This window comes from Miscanthus floridulus, chromosome 2, assembly GCF_019320115.1.
Source record: "Miscanthus floridulus cultivar M001 chromosome 2, ASM1932011v1, whole genome shotgun sequence".
Lineage (NCBI taxonomy): Eukaryota > Viridiplantae > Streptophyta > Magnoliopsida > Poales > Poaceae > Miscanthus > Miscanthus floridulus.
This window is the reverse complement of record NC_089581.1, coordinates 171,051,929-171,071,191: the sequence shown is the minus strand read 5'-3', so window position 1 is coordinate 171,071,191 and position 19,263 is coordinate 171,051,929.

The following is a 19,263-nucleotide window of genomic DNA, read 5'->3' as shown; positions in this document are numbered from 1 at the left end:
GGGTGAATTAGGAAACTTAAAATTCTACTTCTTAACTATGGCCTCTTTTTCTAACTTTAGCAAAAATATATGCAAAAGATAAACTATTTAAATGTGCAACTACGGTTTTTGCTAGTATGTTGCTATCTCTACCGCAAAAGGAGTAATACAATCAATGTAAATGCGGAAGCTAAAAACAAGATAGAGATATGCAAACTTCCGTCGACGACTCCGGTATTTTTATCGAGGTATCGAGAAGCGTGCAAGCTTGCCCCTAGTCCTCGTTGGAGCCTCTCGCAAGGGCCAAGCTCTCGGTCGGGTAACTCCATGGATAGCCTCGTGGGCCTTCCTCATGTACAAGTGGGTCTCCGACATGCCTTCCGGTAAGCCTCTCCCGAATGCTCCCCGCCGTCTTCACTATCAAGCTTCCGTCTGAAACGCCGCGGGCCTTGTTCCCTCTGGTACACGGTGGCGGCCACACCACAAACGCGGTTGGTGTGATCTCACAAGACTACAAGCCCCTCCGATGTACAACAATGGTGCGCGTAAGCACCGAGTGGTAAGAGGTATGCAAACCTCACTAAACACTAGGCCTAAACCTAGAGCAAGCGCATAAGCGGTGGTCTAATTAACCTAAGCGCTTCGCAAAGCACCTATGCTAATTACCTGATGAAACACTAAGCGCTATGCAAGTAGAGATCACTAAAATGATGTATCAACACCCTAGATATGTTTCCTTAGCCCCACACTGCTCATTTGGCTGGTTGGGGGTTGTATTTATAAGCCCCACTGAGAAAGTAGTCGTTGGGGATAAAATCCCGCTTTTCTGCTACTGACCGGACACTGATCACGTCCTGACCGTACACATCCAGTCGTCTCGACCATTGGAGCCATGATCCACTGATCGGACGCTGCCAGCGTCCGGTCACATGCCATCGAACGCATCCGGTCTCATTTTCGCCGCTCTGGAACCTCTCTGTACTCGACCGGACTCTGCTGTCCTACGTCCGGTCAATCTACCACCAGCGTTCGGTATAGCGTCCGGTCGCTGCTACTGTTGAGCCTCTTGATCGGGGCATCCGGTCACTGTGCAACCAGCGTCCGGTCACTGCTATGAGCTCGTTTCTTTATGATCTTGCGTACGGCTTGGTTCCTATCTTCATGCTTGGACTTTGCTTGATATCTTGGGTCCTCTCTTGTGCTTCTAAGGTCTTGCTTATGGTGTTGATCATCAGATCATCACGTCACCTTTCTCTAAGTCACGTCTTGCATCCTATTGAAGTACAAAACAATCACTTGCAAATTTATTAGTCCAATTTGATTGTGTTGGTCATCAAACACCAAAATCCAAAGTAAATGGACCAAGGGTCCATTTTCCTTACAATATCTCCCTTTTTGGTGATTGATGACAACACGACCAAAGCAAGCAAATAATAAAAAATTTGAAATTTGAAAACTATCTACTTGCTAGGATGCAATGCAAGGGGCTAGATTATATGATGCTAAAAGATACTACTTGTAAAACTAAAGGATACCACATAAAAACTTATCTTGCCCTTGCAAATGTCCCCATGTGGCATTATGGATTTAAGCCTTGCTTCCTACAAATTCTCCCCATTACATAGGCAATCCATAATCCACTATCCTCCCTTTCTCGGGCCATTACCACTTGTAAATTATTAATGCTTGCTTTTGGTCCTCTAAATTCTCCTCCTTTGAAATCAAACACCCAAAAGGAAGACATTAGTAGCACAAGGAAGGGTCAAACTTTATGATCCTTTATGTGGAGGGTGGAATAGGTCACAAAATTTGACTCTCATATTATATAGATTAAGCTCCCCCTAAATATATGCATACATATGGTAGAAAGCAAGGCATATGCATATTTGGCAAATTATTGCTCAAGGGAATTTAATCTATATAATACATGGAGAAAGCATATAAATATCAAAATGAAATCAACATGATGATATCAGTTTAGAAATACCACATGTAGAAACCAATTTGGTTTCTACCACTTGCAATAGGTGGTGGATATTTGAAGTATGATGCTTAACTCCGAGGACTCCATTTTCCTTGCAATGAGACTACTACACACATGATAAGCTTGAAAAGGTGTTAGTCTCAAAGCATCCAACTTGTAGAGTAACCTCCTCCTAAATTTGTGCACTTAAGTGTGGGATACTTGTAGAAGTCATGCATATTTATTTTAGAATCAATAATACCACTTAAAGATGACATCTCATGAATGTGAGAATCATTTTCAAAGATGATATTCAGGAGAAATTATCTACAATTTGGACTTTGGACACATATTAGATGAACAATCAAAAGACGAGCTATGTGTCGTGCTCCTAAACAATTTTAAACCATGTAGGTTTGCTCCAAGGGTTAAGAATGAAACCGAGCAAGCCTACCATAAGATATACCTAGTGTATGTATGACAAAAGATATAAGCATGCAAATGCAAACATAGGCATGAAAAAGTAACTAGATGCTTAAAGCTACCAATTTGTAAGAAATACCACTTATAGGAAATGCAAATTGATACTACTTGAAGAAAATTGAATCTAGTTACCTAACATGGGAAGGGGAATTTGGGTCCATAGTATTCACTAACCCACTTGGCAATAATTTTGTCCATCATGATGCACTCCATGAAATACACCCATACTTTGCCAAATCTCCAAATTCCCCGTCGTCCAATGGACTTCTCACTTCCCTTTCGGGATCTAAACCTTCTTGGTGCTCTTTATATTGGAGATGATTTCCTTTGGCACCCAAAAGCATTTGACCCCATTGTTGTCTTGCTTGTTCACCTTGATGGCCACCACCTTATCATTTTCTTCTTCAAGAGATAAGGTGTGGAGGCCTTCTTGTCCACCTTGTTGGTGTAGGTGTTGGAGAGCTTGCTAGTTTGCTTCTTCTCTTTCTTCTTTGCTCCTTCCCCATTCTTCACCTTGCACTCATAGGACTTGTGACCTTCCTTGTGGCACACGTAGCAAACCACGGTTTGTCCTTCATCAAACTTCTTCACTCCCTTGACGGTATTATCTTGATGAAGTTGGGCTTGCTTCACCTTGCCTTTCACTTGAGTCAAGTCCTTGGTGAGGCGAGCTACTTCTTGCTTGAGTTGCTCATTTTCCTTTGCAACCTCTTGTGTGCATGTATCTACAACAACTTTCTCAACACAAACTTGGTTGCACAAAGGTGAGTCTAAACATAAATCATTACAAGAAGTAGAGGCATCTGTAACACCCCCGGTGTTTGTCACCAGTTAAGCAATGGGTTTGAGCTCAAACATGACATGTCAAGTGGTAATCAAGGTGTCAAGATCAAATCTACATGATGGAGCTTCAACTTAAACTTGGGCCACGCACAATTGCTTACATATGGACCCTTGTTAAGATTATGCAAGAGTAATTCTAAGCATGCTTCTTCCATGTACATTACATCCACATGCATCCATCTAGACCCATGGAAAAGTTTCATGAAGTTTGGAATCAAAAAGTCACATGAAATGATAAGTCATATCTTTGCATGAATTGCTTTATCAAGTGACTGGAAACATATGAAGTCAACCAAACCTTGTAACCTTGCTCAAACAACTCTAATTGAACTCTACAACAAAAGTTATGAAGGGTTCGTGTTGAGCGAAGGTGGAGAAAATGTCTGAAAATAATGGAAACACTATATTTTGTAGCAGAAAGGACTTTGCGTTGACCGAGAAATAAAGTTGACTTCTGGACCAGATATGAGGTTTGACCAAAAATGAAAGTTGAAGAAAAGTTTGAGTATAACAAACTTTGTTAAAGGACCAAGTCATGATTTAGCTTCGAAATAGATCAAAACAGTGCTCAAAGTATAAGAGAAAAAGCTGAAATCAACCCGACCGTGTTTGCAGTCCGGATTTCACCGACATCGACGTTGACATCCCGCGTTCTCCAAATTTTGCTAAGCAACTTGAGTTAGTCCAAAAATAAAAGTTCAAGGTTATGTTATGGAGAAGAGTATGCAAAAAGTTGCACTAAGTTTGATCGAGTTTCGACCTCCAAAATGAGTTTTCGTGATCGCTGTTAACATATTGACACTATCATCTTGGAGCTTAATTATCCGCTGTTACAAAGCTCAAATGGCCGGGCACCTTAAATAAGAAACGTAGAGCAGGCCGAGGTGAACAAACTTCATTTATGGCCCAATGTCTAATTCGGCCTGGAAGCGGCCCAAAACGGCGTTCCACCTTGCCTACGTCGCTGCCCGCCACGTGCTCGGTGAAATGCCTCAACGGGCGGCACCTGTCCGTGGACGTGGCCACCATGCGCGAGCAGCGCCCCCACCTCCATGCCGCGTGCCCCTGCGCCCGATGCAGATAACCAGAGCCCCGGCCGAGCTCTCCATCCCCTTCTCCACTCCCTGCTCGCTCCCTCGCGCGCTCTCCTCGCTCCGCTCCGCGGCAGGACGTGCGTCCACCATGGCCGGCGGGCCGAGCTCGCCGTCGCCGCCGTTCCCTAGCTTCCGAGCCCCCTTATGACCAACCACGCGAACCACCACCTCCGCCTCTTCCTCCTCTACGACCGGCGCACCTCCGCTGAGGCGAAAACCACCGGAGCAGCCCAGTCGTCGGAGCCGCTGCCGTCGCCACCGCTTGCTACCGTGGCCACGCCGCCACAAGCCACCTTGGGCTAAGCCGAGCAGCCCTGCGGGTGCACAAGGGCCCCCTGGTGCTCCTCCTCCACTTCACCGCCGCCGTTAAGCCTCCTCCGGCCGTCAGTGGCGAACTCCCACGCCTCCCCTGCTGTGTTCTGCGACCAGGGGCCTCAGGCTCAAATTCAACAAAGTAAAGGGGCCTAACTGCGAAGTCAGTGACTCATGTGAATAGTGCTATAAGGACCGGTTTGTAATTATTTTATAGGAACTTTGGAAATTCATAGTAAATCGTAGAAAATTCGTAAAATAGTAAATGTGGACTTTTTAGAATCCTTGTGAAATTCTCTATGCACTAGATCTATAATATGGCATGGTTTAGTTTAAATATTTTGCTGTAAAAATAGATTTGTGCAGTAAGGTTGTAATGCTAGTTGAATTTGTTATTTTCCATAACTGTAAATCTAGGGCTCCAAATGAAGTGAAATTTTTGTGGCATGCTAATCATGTGATAGTGGATGTGTGGTAAAAATTTCATGAGTATTGGATGAAGTATGAGTGAGTTATTGGTTTATCTTGCTCTCACATGATTTCTTGCTTTAGCAACTTGTCTTTTTCATAGAGGTTGCTATACATATTCAAATGGAGTGAAATTTGTACAGTAGGCTATTGATAGGATATGTGAGCCACTGTAATTTTTGTAGAATTTATTGTATACGTTTGGTATATGTTCATTAAGTCACCTTGTTATCTAAAATAAATTAAGAAATGCATTAAAAGAATTTATTTGGTCATGGACACTAGGTTTTCTAGTGTTCTTTAGTCATGTGTGACATGTTGGTAAAGTTGGTTTTGTCTAATTATGTGTTTGCAACATAAGTTAATATTTAATTTCTTGCAAATGTGGTTTATGGACAGATCTGAGAGCTTAGCAAAGTTCTTCATGATAATGTGCTTTGTTGTGAAACTTGTTTATACAAAAGTTGTAGATAATTCATGTATCTAGCTGCTGTTAAAATTTGGTGCCATTTGGCCAAGTAGTTTAAGAGTTACAGTTGTTCAAAGTTGGGTTATACAATTGATTGCTCTCTGTCTTGTTTAGACCAGTTTCTGTAAAGGTATAATTTTGATCTACTTAACTTGTGAATCATGCTATGATGGTTATAGATGAAATGTAGATAATTTCATAAGCTTTCCAAAATGTCTTCTTGCAAGTCATTTGGATTTGTATAACTCCAGTTATAGCTAAACCTTATAGCTGCTGTTTGTATGTCTAGAAATTGGCAGATTCCAATTATAGTGTTTGCTTGTATATTGTTAAGTGTGACTTATGCCTTGAATGATGACTGAGTTAGAGCACCTGAGATATTGGGAAACTTGTGTCATGCTTGATGTTGTCGGCTTCTTTGCCCTCTTAGCATGATAGATTGTGTGATGTTTAAGTTAAGCATCGCAAAGTACTTAAGTGTGTTAGTATAAACTATGCTTGTCTTGCTTGCTATTTTGTGATGCGTCTCATGGTACTATTCTTCATATTTATGCACTTGCATATTGCATCTCATCTAGGTATGCTAGATGCACCACGTGAAGGATGAGATGTTGGAGCCAAACCTGGAGACGGCGTTTGATGGACCTATCCCGAAGGTGGAAGGACTGGACAAGTGCTAGGACGGGAGATGCTCACTTAGCGAGTGTCGTCTAACTAACACTGACTCAGTGTGGGATCCCAGGCAAGCCCCGGAGCATATTAAGCCTCCTACTTTCTGAACTGTAGTTACAATATTATTATTACATATATTGTTGCATTAAGTTTAGGTGTTGGATGCAAACACTTGCTGCATTGGTTACCCATTCCTTGTCCAGATATTGTTACCCTGAATCCTATGTAGCTCAGGCTTGTGTAGTGCTTAGCCCTGCTTAAACATGATAGAAGTCAGGTGATTTCCTGTCACCTATGAGATATAGGAAGATACATGTGGCACGGTTGGCTATATTTGCTATCGTGGAAAAGAACCAGTCTTAATTTGAAATGAAGACCGGACTGAGGCTTGCCTGGTTTGCAGTGACTCCGTCTGTGTCGATTAAGGACTGATTCTTGGAGCCTTTCCTGTTCATGTTGAACGCATGCCTCTATCTTAGTTGGCCGGGTCTGGAGACCGACCGTGAAGCCGAGTAGCTCAACTCAGGCCAGGGAGTCGATAAGTATAAAGTACGCCTCGGAAGGGAGCCGTAGGCGTGAGTCCAAGGGTAGGTGATTTAAAAGTCCTGATTGTCCTAGCAGAAGGGTAATCCCTGAGAGCGCTGGCACTGATCGAACCCGCGAATTTGGTTCCTGAGTTGTACCAAAGGTGACCCACGGCTACCCTTACAAAGTATGCCAGGGTGAGAGTTAGGAATACCCCCTCAGCTGAGTTGTAATTCGATTCGAGTCGCCGTCTCTCCCGGTTAGTGAGAACTTGACAGGCTTATCTCCAAAGTAGATACACTAAATAACATAATGGTTCAGAAATGATGATATGATGACGACAGCCTGATTATACCTGCTATGGTTAATATTGTTTGCTCCTAATAAGTGAGTGCTCTAGTACAGGTGCTAATCTAGTGGACAGGTAAATGATGATAAACTTGATGCTAAGTTTAAATTGGTCACTATATTCATAAGCTCTTTTATGCAACTGTGTCAAGCTAGTCCACCTCATAAGCCTTGCATGACCCTTGGTGTCCTTTATTTCTGGTTTTGACGGGTAAGTCTAGCTGAGTACCTTCTCGTACTCAGGGTTTATCCCACCTTGTTGCAGGTGAGGTTCTCGGCCTGTGAAGATGGTGGCTAACCGCCGGTGGCTCGGTGATTCTATAGTTACTTCTCATCTATATGCTTTTGTCGAATGATGTCACTTATGCTAGCAATGTATTTGGAACATATATTAATGTAATCTTTTGAAAGCTATGTTGTTTTCACTAATCAGTTTTGAAACCCAAACTTGTATTATTATTTGTGAATTCATTTGTAATATTATTTCCTGCTGCAACCCTGTGTATGTGATGTGTATTTGCTTAATCACACGATCTTGGTTGTGATGTTGATTTACCAAGGTCTTTCGGGACACTCGGCGGACTACCGGATTTATATGAGTGAAAGTATGCGCGTGTCAACGTGTTAGCGGGGACAACCGTACTTGATCTTGTATAAATTGGGCGGTTCTGTTACAGCATCCTTTTTAGACATGTTAAAATAGAACTTTTCTTTTTAGATGCCTTGGTAGGGGTTGTACTAACAGCTTTAAGCTTAGCAACTTTATTAGTTAGCTTATCATAATGTTTGCACATGGTTTCTATTTTAGCAAACAAACTTTTATAAGTATCTTGTGAGCTAGCTAACTTTTCTTTTAATTTTTCATTTTTCTTTATAAGTTGCTCATCATTGATTGTGCATGCATTAGTTGTTGCACTAGCCTTAAGTTGCTCAATTTTAGTAGATAGTTCAACAATGAGGTTAGCAAAATTCTCATATTGTTCAAGCAAAATTTTGTATACTTCTTGTGAACTACCTAGCTTTTCTTTTAATTTTTCGAGCTTCTTTTATTGACTAGTGTAAACTTTAGCATAATTAAGATTTTATTGCACAATTTCATCATAAGAAGGCATTTTATCATCACTATCACTCTCACTAGAGGATGAACTTTCGTTACCTCGTGCCATATGGCACACACGAGAAGAGCTTGATGATGAGTGCTTGCGGCCTCGCCTCTTGTGATGATGTTCTTCTTCACTTGAAGAATCATCTCATGACCTTATTGATATGAGGACTTGGTTCTTGCATGCCTTCTTCTTTATCTTGGGTGTAGGCTTGTTTGGACAAACTTTCACAAAGTGCCCCAACTCACCGTATCCATAGCATCCTCTCTTTCTTTGCTCATTTCTTTGATTGGTGAAAATGAGATCTTGGATTTGGATAGGCACACCCTTGACATTAAGCCTTTGGATCATCTTCTCCACCTTGTTGATTAGTTTGATTGATTCTTCATCAAGATCAGAGGTGGAGGAGGAAGATTCATCATCTTCACTTGAATCTTTATCATCATCATCATCCTCATTTTCTTCTTCATCTTCACTTGAGGAGCTTGAGCTTGTCTCAACTTGCTTGCCCTTCATCTTCTTTTTCTCGCTACACGAGAGAGCTTTGCCTTTGCTCAATGAAGAGGCTTCACCTTGACCTATCTTACGTGACATTTCAAATACCACTATCTTGCCAATGATTATGCCCGGGGTCATGGTGCTCAAGTTCTCCATGTCGTGAAGGATGGTGATAATGCTTGCATATTTCTTTTGTGGTAGCACGGAGATGATCTTCCTCATGATGTCCGCATCATCTAGCTTTGTTAATCCTATTGAATGGAGCTCATTGATAATTAGATTCAAACGAGAATACATATCACGAATGAGCTCATCATCATTCATTGTAAAGGAATCGTAATTTTGTTTAGCTAGACAATTTTTTGCTCATGGACATTACTTGTGCCGTCATGGAGCTCTTGAAGTTTTAACCAAATTTCATGTGCTGTATTTAAAGTGAACACTTGGTTAAACACATCTATGCTAAATGATTCAAATAAGCAATTCTTAGCTCAAGCATTGAAATGAATTTCCTTTTCTTCACTCTTTGTGGGTTTATTAGGATTCTTAATGGGTTTCATCCCATCATGAGTGACTCTCCAAACTCCCAAATCAACCGCCTCAAGATAGCAAGCCATTCTAGCTTTATAATAGGGGAAGTTAGTGTCGTCAAAGTATGGAAGCCTAGAGGTATCTATCCTAACCACTCTAAATGGCGTCGGCTCAACGACGGTTAAGTCAAAGGTCCAAATTAAGCCAACCGGCTCTGATACCAATTGAAGTGGAACTGTGACGCCTAAGAGGAGGGGTGAATTAGGCAACTTAAAATTCTACTTCTTAACTATAGCCTCTTTTCTAACTTTAGCAAAAACCTATGCAAAAAATAAACTATCTAAATGTGCAACTACGGTTTTGCTAGTATGTTGCTATCTTTATCGCAAAAGGAGTAATACAATCAATGTAAATGCGAAAGCTAAAAACAAGGTAGAGATATGCAAACTTCCATCGATGACTCTAGTATTTTTACCGAGGTATCAAGAAGCGCACAAGCTTCCCCCTAGTCCTCATTGGAGCCCCTCGCAAGGAATCCCTCGCAAGGGCCAAGCTCCTGGTCAGGTAACTCTGTGGATAGCCTTGGACCTTCCCCACGTACAAGTCGGTCTCCGACGTGCCTTCCGGTAAGCCTCTCCTGGATGCTCCTCGCTGTCTTCACTATCAAGCTTCCAGTCGAAACGCCATGGGCCTTGTTCCCTCGGGTACACGGTGGCGGCCACACCACAAACATGGTTGGTGTGATCTCGCAAGACTACAAGCCCCTCCAATGTAAAACAATGGTGCGCACAAGCACCGAGTGGTAAGAGGTATGCAAACCTCACTAAACACTAGGCCTAAACCTAGAGCAAGTGCATAAACGGTGGTCTAATCAACATAAGCGCTCTGCAAAGCACCTATGCTAATCACCTGATGAAACACTAAGCACTATACAAGTGGAGAACACTAAAATGGTGTATTAACACCCTAGATATGTTTCCTTAGCTCCACACTGCTTATTTGGTCAGTTGGGGTTGTATTTATAAGCCCCACTGAGAAAGTATCCGTTGGGGATGAAATCCCGCTTTTCTGCTACTAACCAAACGCTGATCACGTCCTAACCAGACACATCCGATCGTCTCGACCGTTGGAGCCACGATCCACTGATCGGACGCTGACAGCATTCGGTCACATGCCACCGGACATGTCTAGTCGCATTTTCACCGCTCTAGAACCTCTCTATCCTCGATTGGACTCTGCTGTCCTGCGTTCGGTCAATCTGCCGCTAGTGTTCGGTCGCTGCTGCTATCGAGTCTCTTGATCGGGACGTCCGGTCACTATGCAATTAGTGTCCGGTCTAGTGTCTGGTCACTTCTGTGAGCTTGTTTCTTTGTGATCTTGCATATGGCTTGGTTCCTATCTTCATGCTTGGACTTTGCTTGATATCTTGGGTCTTCTCTTATGCTTCTAAGGTCTTGCTTATGGTGTTGATCATCGGATCATCATGTCACCTTTGTCCAAGTCATGTCTTGCATCCTATTGAACTACAAAACAATCACTTGCAAATTCATTAGTCTAATTTGGTTATGTTGGTCATCAAACACCAAAAGCCAAAGTAAATGGGCCAAGGGTCTATTTTCCTTACAGCTCTCATTCGGGTAGTCCATCTCCTAGCTCTTGCTCTCCTACCTCTTCCACTATTCTTGCAACACCATTGTAAGAACTTCAGACCATTCAAGCGAGGAATAAGAACAAGCACTCAATCATCTCTAAGAATGGACATAGGGCTCTGGCCTGAACTAGTATAACTTCTCGTGTCTTTTGGATGCTACCATCATCTTCCTAGAGCAGCACAACATTCATACAAATTCACTAGTCGGTCTATAAAACACCGACAAGAACCCATGGCCGCGTTGTGCGTGTGTGGTGCTACCACTCTCGCCGCCATCACCGCTCACATGGTGGCCTCTCATGGTCATGGTGGCTGTCGGTGTTTCGAGTTACCACCGACTAGTAAATTTTTTATATTACACGTCTGGCTCGTATGGTGTGCTATGAGAACATGAGGTTTATATTAGTTCAGGCAGAATGTCCCTATGTCTAGTTCATTGTTGTTGCTCATGTTACTAGCACTAAAAGTTTATAGTAGGGGTTATAAACGGTCGAGAGAGGGACAGGTCCCAAGTCTCTGATGAGAGGATCAAATGGGTGTTGAGAGCTCGGTCGCTTCCCAGTAATTTGCTTGTGTGTTCTGATCGATTCGGGGTTCGATGGGTTCCAGTCTGAATTGATGCGATGTGTTGCAATGCCCTTATGGGATGCCCTACTTTCTCTTTTATAGGCCAAGGGAAAGCATGTGTTATAGTGGAGGGAAAAGAGGAGAATGAGAAGAAGAAGTAGTCCTCTAGGATTGTTGGGTCCTTCTTTTCCTTCATGTGAGTCCCCCTGACCCTGTAGATGTCAACAGGGATAGCTCCATGTTGCGGCCCTATCCATCACTAGCACCATATGTAAGCATCGTCTCCTAGTTGTGGTGCTCCACTCTATCATAGCGGACGTTGTGGTGAACTGAAGCGGCTATTAGTGCTCGTACGAGGGTTAGGCAGAACAGTATTAGTACGCCCAACGTTGTTCCTAATGTGAATCCCTAGGTATGGCCCGTCATGGCCATGGATTATATCAGGGAGTGCCGATCACCTCCCTGGTGTCAAAGCTTTGACCCAGGCCCATTCGCTTGGACCTGGAGTGGTTGGTGGTGGTATGGGTCTCTATCGGGCGAGATGGATCCCCTAGCCTCGTGGTCGATCGAGGCAGAGTCCTCCCAAAGGCTAGGCAAGGCGGAGCCTACCCCTAGAGGCCAGGTGAGGTAGAGCTTACAACCTTGGTGTCAGGTGAGGTGGAGCCAGCCCATAGAGGTTGAGCGAGGTAGAGCCCACTGACCTCAGTGTTGGGCAAGGTGGAGCCCTACCCTCAGAGGTCAGACGACATAGAGCACAAACCCATGGGTCGAGTGAGGCAAAGCCCGCCTCCTAGAAGCCAAGTGAGGCAGAGCCAACCCTTAGAGGTCGGGTGAGGTAGAGCCTGTGGGCTTGGTGTCAGGCGAGGTGGAGCCCATCCTTAGAGGCTGAGTGAGGCGAAGCGAAAACCCAAGGGTCATGTGAGGTAGAGCCCGCCCCTAGAGGTTGGGCAAGGTGGAGCCCTGTCCTCAGAAGCCGGGCAAGTGGAGCCAACCCTTAGAGGTTGGGTGAGGCATAGCCTGCCCTCATCTATCGGGTGAGGCGGAGCTAGCCCTCAGAGGCCAGGCTAGGCGGAGCCTGTGGCCTCAGTGTTGGGCAAGGTAGAGCCTACCCCCAGAGGCTAGGGCGAGGCAGAGCTTGTGCACCTAGGGGTCGGTTGGAGATGTAGTCACACTCTTGACTACTTAGATGAATCAATGTTCATGGTTATGAGCTCCTCCTCTTTGGGAATCCTAGTATTGGTCCCCGATAGTAGCCCCCAAGCCTGCAGAGGAGTAGAACACTCCTTTAGAGGCTTTTTGAATGGGAGGACTCTGAAGGCCTCGGCCTTCTTTTATTGCCCACAGCATGACCTAGGGGTGGTGATTCCCTTTCCTCGAGCCCCCTCCCATAGTTGGGGCCTGGTCGAGGATTGGTTCATCTTTACGATTGTCTTCCCTTAAGCGTTTTTCTGATAAAAATGGAGGAGCCGAGCCATGCCATGATTTTCCTCTAAGGACGAATCATGGCACCCGATGAGATGTTAATGGGATGGTATGAGTGGGGCCCCTGGCATCCCATTCGTAGGGATCTAGCTTGGGTTAGTTTGGTGACTGACCCAGATTCTCAGCGGTCAATCCATATAGTTCTTGGGTCCGTTTGACTAGTCCCGAGGGCTAAGTACCTTTCTTCGAAAAAAACTATGGATCATAACCGACTGAGACTCGAACATGGGCCAAGATGCCTACGGCGCTTGTGCACCCGGGTACTTGCCACTAGTGGGCCCATCCCTTTCCACCTCTCACCCTAAATGTGCTTGGAGCAGTTGTCAAACTCATCAATGGGCCGACATGTGAACTCCTAGGCCTAGTCAGGCCATAAAGGTGCTTTTAGATCTGTATTCCTCTTACTCATGATGAGTTGTGGCTCATTTGGAGAGGCAAAATGTCTAGCAAGTTTCCCGAGGGAACTGGACAAAGATTCTGTGCGCACGTCCTACGGCGGGACGTTGCGGCAGATTGTGGTAGGCACAGAGATCTAGGCGACTGGTTTGTTTCCTCGCATCCATTGCCCCTATAAAACTAAAGGGTTCGTCCCTAGATTCCATTCCTTGCATCCTTGCCTCCGTAGCACCGATCGCTGTAACACCCCGGGTGTTTAAATATTAAAAACATAACATGTCATCATATGCATTGTAAGGCATTTGGTCATATTGTAAACTTTGATATGCATTCACTAAAACAAGTTTACATTTGTGTTATGAGTGTTGAATTGAATTATTTGAATCAAGTCAAAATTTGGTTTGGATTTGAATTTTCCAGAAAACCTTGATTTTCAGTATTTAAACCCTACCCTAAAATCCATTTCAAAATTGAAGCACATTTTGGGGTTGAGCCTTAAAGAAAAAGTGTAGAGCTTAACAAGTTATACAAAGTTTGTTTTTGGAGTTTTTCAAGTTGTTTAGAAAAATTTGGAGTAATTCAAAAAGGCGTAATTCAGTTAAATTTCCCCTATTCAAATTCAAAAGTTCATTTCAAAATCTAGACCGAATTTAGGGGGTAGGTTACAAAAGCAAAGTTGTAGAACTTTTGATTTTGAACAACTTTTGTTTTTGGAGATTTTTGAGTTGTTATGAAAATTTGAGAGTAATTTGGGAATTTTGGCGAATGGCAATCTTGTAAATACTATGAACAGTGTTCACCGTCTAAGCTACATGGCCGACGACCTTCTTCGACGTTCCAGGCGGGTCGTGGCCGTCCTTGGCGTCGCGCTAGTGTGGAAACGGCTCTGTCGTGGCTTCCTTGAGCTTCTGAGCTGCGCTATAAGTACCGAGACGCCGTCGTCGTCGTTTTTCTTCTTCCTCTGTTTTCACCGTCGCCGCTGTTGTCATCGCTCCGGTGAGCTCGCATCGTCTCCCCAGCGCTGTTGCCATCTCGGTAAAGGCCGTCCTAGTTCCATCTTTTCCTTGTGAATCTAGCCAGCTAGCATTGGTTGCCTGAAATTGCCAAGAATCCGTTGTCCACGTCTTTCTTCCTCACGGCCAGCAGCGTCCTCGTCGTGAGCACTTCACCGTGGCCAGAGCTCCACGGTGCGCCTCTGCCCCTGCTGAGTCTTGCTTTAGCTTCGCCATGATGCTGTGGTACTCTATGACCCATTACTTTCTCATTTTGACCACCACAGCCACCAGAGCATCGCCACCGACGACGATCTGCTCCGCCGTGCTTGTTCGGAACATCGACCCACCTCTCCGTTGCTCCTCTGGCCTTGTGCTCTACTCAGTCGCGTTTGGGGTGAGTTGCTGATGCTTCCTGGGCCATCTGTTTAAGCTTTATAGGTCTCACAGTCACCAGCGTAGCGTAGCCGCACCGTCGTGGCCGCCATGGCCTGGCATAGTGCTCGATCTAGTCCGTAGCTAGTCTAGCTTGTGCCCTAGATTGATGCGCCTAGTCGAGTGTAGTGTTTTGGTGCTTTGGCCAGTCGCCGTTGGTCTCGCCGTCGACGAGATATCGTCAATCAGCGCAGTCGCCGATGTGGTCAAACACGCAAGGTTAGGGATGACAGGTGGGGTCGGGATGTCAGTGACTGCGTAGTTCAAAATGAATTTCTGTTTTTCAGATTTAAATGAATAGTGTCTATTTTTATTATTTTTGTATAGATTTATTTAGAGCTCCAAAAATTATGAAAATTTTTGTGACTCCTCTGTGATGCATATTATTTAAGAAAAATATGAAATATTGTTTTCAGCACTTTTTGAATGTGATAAAAATTGCTCAATTTATTAATAAATGGATTTCCATGATTTTTCTAGGCTTATTTAATTGTTCAAAAATTATGAAATTTGTTTTGCCACTTGTAATGAACATTTACTAAAATTTTGAGCTCAATTAGAATAAGTTGATTTATTTCATAATTTTGAATTAAATAATTAATTCATAAAAGCAAATAGTAACCTTTAATGATTTAGGTTTTGTTTGAAATTTTGGATTGAGTGATGACCTTGGGTCATCAGTTGATAATAATCCTTGGCAATTGATGTATGTGTTATGAAAAAGATTTGGTTAGTTTGACTTGTAACTGTACCGCGAAGGAAAGTTGTATTCAAATTGTTATTTTTTGCATCCATCATCGAGCATCATGTTTCGTATTCCGCATCATGTTAAACATGGCATTGTTACTACGTGTAGTGAACGAAGGTGAACACATGGTAGTTAATCAAGTTACGGAGGAGGTTAATCCATCTGTTGAGGTCGGATCGAATACTTGTGAAACAGTCGTAGGAACCAGACTTTTCCGTCAACGAAGGCAAGCCCCGGATGCATACAACCCTATCCTTGTATTTTACAAATTGATTTCGCTTTTGCTTCTTTTTACTGCATTAAGTGATTAAGAGTCAAGTACGAACCAAATTGGTACCTTACTAACCTTGTTATTCTATATTTACCATATTACCAGTTTTAAATTCGTATATGCCTAGTTTTGCTTAGCTATGCTTAGAACGATGAAAGTCGGGTGATTACCTGCCACCTGCAAATTTTAAATGGAACTTTGGTTAATTATGTTAACATGTGATATGGGAATATGGAGTAATAAATCTAGACCGGGTGGACTCGGTGTGTGAGCCACAAGACATGGAGGTCTTGTGAGCAGGTTCTTTCCGCCTGTGTCGATTAAGGCACGTCCGTTGTTGAATTGTATGAGGTGAGAATTTGTAGTACTAACCACATACTCTAGTAAGCCTTAACTTGGAAATTCTAGTACAAGAATGGCTACTCACGCACTAGGGAGTGGAGAGATGGCGGGAATAGCGTGTACCCACGTGGCCATGGGCTGGATTGGTGGAGTACTGTGTTCTCGGGTGATGCGGACCCGTTCTTGTTTAGAGGATCCGAGGGTAGGTTGGTATATGTAGGTCGGGGACCTACATATGTCGTGTGGTCTAGAATCCCTAGCTGTGTCTTAATTGGTTCGAATCATCGTTGCTCCTCGGTTATGGAGACTCAACTCACTGTTCATCATCGTAGATTAATAACTAGAACTCGAATAAGGCTTGTGAAGGTGTTGGATATGAAGTTTCATGATCTCAACATGGATCGTGTCAGCTTTGTATATGATCTTATGAAGTTTTAAATGTTGACATAAAAAATTTTGTTAAAGAGCTTTTACGCAAAAGAACTTTGATTATTGCTAAAGCCATTCCTTGAATCCCTGAGCCTGCATTCCTGAGTTCTATCAATTTTTATTTCGGTTAAGTCTTGTTGAGTACTTTTGTACTCAGGGTTCGTTGACCCTTGTTGCAGGTGAGCCTCATGAGCAGATCTATTTTGGATCGTGCTGCATGACGGTTGTTCCTTGTGATGACGATGAGAAGTAAATGTGTGGCCCTTGGGTAGGGCAGTTCCATTGGGTGTTTTGTATTATATTATAATGCCACTCCACTATTTTGTTTTGTAATAATCATTGAACTTAGTTATGAGGTTTGAAACTACTATTTTGTAAATTATGTTATTGTAAGACTTCCGCTGTTTTTACTCTGATGTCGATATTTGAATAAATGTTGTAATACTGCAATGACTCTGTAACGTGATCCTGCTTGGAAATTGTGGATGATTTAGGGTTCTCCGAGGACACCGAATAGTCTTCTTAAGTTACCAAAAACATATGCATAGATGTCAAAGGTCGTCGAACAGTGACAAGTGTATGTGGGCCCTATAATTTAGGAGGTTCTGCCACAACCGCCGCCGCCGCCAATCTTTTAGATTTCCTATCTCTGCTTCCCTACCGCCAGTCAAGCTCGCATCTAGCCATCCCCATCTCCAATGGATCCATGGTGCCGCTCTAACATCACCTTCCAGCGCATGGAGGGCCTCGTCCATCATGGTCTTCTCCATGCACGGACCATGGCTAAGGAGTGGCTACTGCCCGGCGAGGAGGATGTGTCATCGCCGCTCGATGGCTATGTGGTGTCGTTCGCCCACTTCCATGGGCGTAGGTTTGCGACCCCTACCCATAGATTTCTTTGGGGGCTGTTGTACTACTACAAGATCGAAGTGCAACATCTCAATCCCAATGGGATCCAGCACATGGCAGTGTTCGTTGCCCTATGCTAGGGGCTCCTAGGGATCAGCCCCCTCTTCGATTTGTGGAGGTATTTCTTCACCGTCACCCTCTAGAAGAAGAGGGAGAAGAGCGGTAGGCTAGAGCTGCACATGCCGATGGGGTGCGCCGGCATCTAGCTCCAGAACAATTGGGTTGGCAAGTATCTGTCGATGCAGCTATCAACATCCAATAAGGGGTGGCACTTGCAGTGGTTCTACCTCAAAAATGATGTTGTCACCCCTCTACCAGAGTTCACTGGGTGCCTAATCGAAGAGGCCCTGGAGTCATGGAGGAAGTGGGGCATCCTGGAGAAGGACAAGAAGAAGATCTATGACCACATCGTTGCCATCCACATCCTCAAGGAGAATGGCTTGAAGGGGTCGTGCATCATCAGGGCCTACCACGCAAGGAGGGTGGCACCATTGATGATGTGCATGCTCCCGTTGTACGCTATGGTGCTCAAGGTGTCATTGGATGGAACAGGTGCTCACCGAGGGGTTGCTCCTTAACTCTGAGATCGTGCAACACATCAAGGAGGCAATAGAGCTCTCATGGGATGATGCAGGAGCCCCCTTGATTTCATCTACCCGGTGCTAGGACTTCCTCTGATGTAGCTAGAGCCAGGCCACGTCGTCTTTGTAAGTTTACCCTTCTCATGCCTTCTCTTCAATAGATTTCCTGACCTCTTGATACTAACTTTGAGAGGGGTGGGACTAGTAAAGGGACCTCATCTTCATGGATGACCCAGCACTATTGTTGAGGGATTCATCCATGAGGGCGGTGAATCGCACCGAGGGTAAGTGGATGAGGAAGGTGAAGGAGGACAAGAAGAGGAAGAGGCAGCGGAAGCTATAGGCACAGGAACAGGGGGAGGACATCGACATCGACGATGATGATGATGATGGCAATGATGATGAGGTAGCTGATGATGTCGAGTGGGACATCCTAGAGAATGAGGATACGCTGACAGGTATTGGTTCATCCTTGCAGGAGTCGGGACCCTTCCCGTTCCATGGAGGGGAGGGTACGTTCGGGGAGCCAGTGGAGGTGGGATGTACCATTGGCCTCCCTTAGGAGTCAACAGGGGTGGGCAGCTCTGCTGCCACACCTAAGATGTCGGTGGAGGCTGGTGGTTTGGCAATGCCATTTTGGCACTTAGATTTCAACAAAACGGATTAAGCAATATATCTATGTTTTTCTGCCCGATTGGTTGCATCAAGGTGTGTACTTGAACATGGTGTAGGTCATAGTTGCGATAGAGGTTATGATGCTCACTTGACAACTGTCGAACTTCACTAGAACACGATGTAACCATGTCATTAGCACTCCTTTTGTGAACTAGGATTTAGGGCGACGAACTCATCTTGGCATACTTGTATCTTTCCCCCTAGTCACTTGTTGGTCACACTGATTCCTTCACTAGATAGCTGGTGACATGGACCTTGGGTTAGTGAGGTTGGTCGAACCTTAGCCACACTGTTTGGCAGCCCTGGCATCGCTTCAAAATTCATGCACACGCATCGTTCGACCAGTTTGGCTCCAGTGGGCACTGGCCATCGTGCGCTGCTGTTGCCTAGGCCATTCATGGCCATGGTCGCGTCATGGACTAGGTGTTGTAGGCTACATGTCATGCACTGGGCTAGGCTAGTCACGGTCGCATTTCATAGGGTCGGGGCTAGCCATT